The following is a 2,756-nucleotide window of genomic DNA, read 5'->3' on the forward strand; positions in this document are numbered from 1 at the left end:
GCTGCTGTGGGGTGAGGGTAGGGTGGGGGTCCCCACCCCACAGACACTGCCGCCCCCCACCCCCCCCAGTGCTGGAGATGTCCGGGGACGGTGAATACAGAGGTGCCCGGGTGTTGCTGGGGACACTGGGATGCACTGGGATGGGGAGCGAGGCGGCATTGGCAGGATGGGGTCGCAGCGGCGGGGGGGTCGGTGTCCCGTCGTTTGTGCCAGCGGGACGGTGCTCGAGGGAGTGGGTTTTCCTTTTTCCCACTTTTCCCTCATCAAACGAGGCTCTGTGCCCAGCTGTAACGTTTCCTCTAATGCCACCTACCAGCCACAGGCTGTGTGCATCACAGAGTTGCGTTGCCAGTCGCTCTAAGTGGTTTCACGAGGTAAATGTGAATATTTTTTGAAGCTTCTGCTATTTTTCCCTCCTCTCTGGGCACAAAAATCTCTTTCAAAGCCTCAGTTTTTGAAACGCACGTTCAAGTGAGCTTGCTCTTACCGGGAAAGAGTATTTTACACGGTGATGAGCTCTAGGAGCTGGTGGGGGTTATCCATCCATCCATCCATCCATCCATCCATCCATCCATCCATCCATCCATCCATCCATCCATCCATCGTCGGTGTGTTCCCAGCCGGCAGTTTCCAGCTGAGGCTCCGGTGCTGCAGCTGTGTTTCTGTCCTTTGCTGAGCAAACAGGGCTGCACCGCTGCTGGTGACAAAAAATACTTGAAAAATGAAAAAAAGAAAAAGCCAGGAGCTGATACTTTAGGGTTTTAAAGGTAGAGTTTAAATGGTGTCTCTCCATCGTGAGCCGTTAAACTGTTGAGGTGGGTTTGAGACGTCACTGGGGCATCAAATTCAAAGTTCAGAAAGTAAAGTTGAAAGCACAAATCACTCCTTCCTTGAAAATGTGAGGAAGCTGCATCCCTGCTGCGTCCCTCCTGCCTCCTTCCCTGACCCGCAAAGGGCTTGGGGGAAGAAAATCATTAAATCTGTCAGTCAGAGCCTATATCTGACTTTTGAGGGCTGTTTTCCCAGAGATGTGCCGGGTTTGGGACTGGCAGTGAGGCTGTGATTTGGAGATTTTATTTCCAACCTGGTACCCTAGAAATGGGACAAAACTGCTGGAGGATGCACACACCCAGAAATGCTGCTGAAGCTGAGGGTTAACTGGCAGCGTGGGGCAGAGCAGGAATAACTTTCCAGTGGTGCTGAGAGTTTTGAAGCCCAAAGGTGGGATGCTGGAGTCCCTCGGGGGGATGCTGGGGTGCTCAGGGGGGTGCTGGTCCTTGGCCCCGCGGTGTGGTGGGTGATGGCAGCAACCTGTGTGACAGAGGAAGGTGGAGGTGTGGTGTGGGGGGGTGCTGGAGGAGAAAGGGGTGGCCAGGGGCATCTCAGGGGGTCTGGGGTGATGAAGCAGGTAGGGCTTGTGTTGGAGAAAATGCATGATGGTGTGGGGAAAAAAAACAAACAAAAAAAAAGGCACATTTCTGGGGAATTGGTGGAGAAGTTATAACTTGCTGGGAAGGATGACGGCGCATGGCCTCTCGTGTGGTTTTGGGCTTGGGGGTTGGAGCAGGACCAGTGCTGGGGGGGTTCAGGGGGAAGTGATGCCCATCCTGCCCGGAGCAGAGTTATCTGCAGGGATGACAGCTTCTGCAGTTATTTTTTTTCTTCTTTTTGAATAAAATAAAAGCAAATAATCGTAGCTTCCCAAGGTTGTATTTGCCCAGCACACACTTGAATTATGTTGAGGTCCTTTCTCAGGGATGCTAGAGCATCTCCCTGCTGGGACGAGCCAGAAATTAAGGACGATTCACAAGTAAAAACCATTTTCCAGGAGCATCACTGCGGTGTGATAATTACTGGCTTGCAGAAGGAGAAAGTCTGCTGTAAGGCTCAAGATGCTCAGCACCAAGACCCCCCTCTGTCCAGCTGCAGCTCCTTAGGCTGGCTCAGGGTGGGAAATATTCTGTAAAATATTTGGAGAATAATTAATTCTCAGTTATTTATACTTTTCTACTATTTAATATTTTATAGTCTCTCTCAGTTATATATATTTACATAAAGTTCTTACAGCGCCTCGAGGGAGCTGTGGAACTCGTACCGATCTCATGCCTATCACAGGGAAATATTAAATTACTGAGTGAGTTTTTTAAATTTTAGTGCTGTATGTTTGTGGGCGTAATGAAACGGCCGTGAGTGCTCTAATGTGCGAGTTGTTCATGTAAGTTGTTTGTCATGGAGCTGACGAGCTTTTTCTGTAATTAGCAATTGTGACTGAAACAAGGATTCCTGATTTTGCAAGTGAGTGTATTGGAAAATTAGGAAAATGGTAGTAAAGTAACTGTCAGCAGTGAAGAGGTGGGATGATGAGGGACTGCAATTAAATCGTCTTCTGCCTGTGATGTCCCGTCTTTGTAATTAGTGGTATCGCTCTTAGAAAAACAGCCTCATTAAAAGTATTCCCATCTCAAGTACTCTTTGATTTATATTAAATTTAATCACGTAATTCAACAAAAAGAGCAAATAGATGAGGCTGTTTGCTCTTTGCAAATAATGTCACCTCTGGGACGTGACCCCCGTGCCGGTGAGGAGCCCTGGCGGGATGTGGGCTCCCTCCCCATCCTCGAGCGATGCACACGTGTGTGCGTGTCTGTGTGCGCACGTGTGTCCACATCCACAGTTCCCCTTTTTTGGGCTGGTGGGGGTCAGGGTCACCCAGCAGCCGTGCAAGATTGTCCCCAAACTTTCAACTCCTGACACCC

The sequence above is a fragment of the Athene cunicularia genome, assembly GCF_003259725.1.
Source record: "Athene cunicularia isolate RWA chromosome 26 unlocalized genomic scaffold, athCun1 chr26_part2, whole genome shotgun sequence".
In the NCBI taxonomy this organism is placed as follows: domain Eukaryota; kingdom Metazoa; phylum Chordata; class Aves; order Strigiformes; family Strigidae; genus Athene; species Athene cunicularia.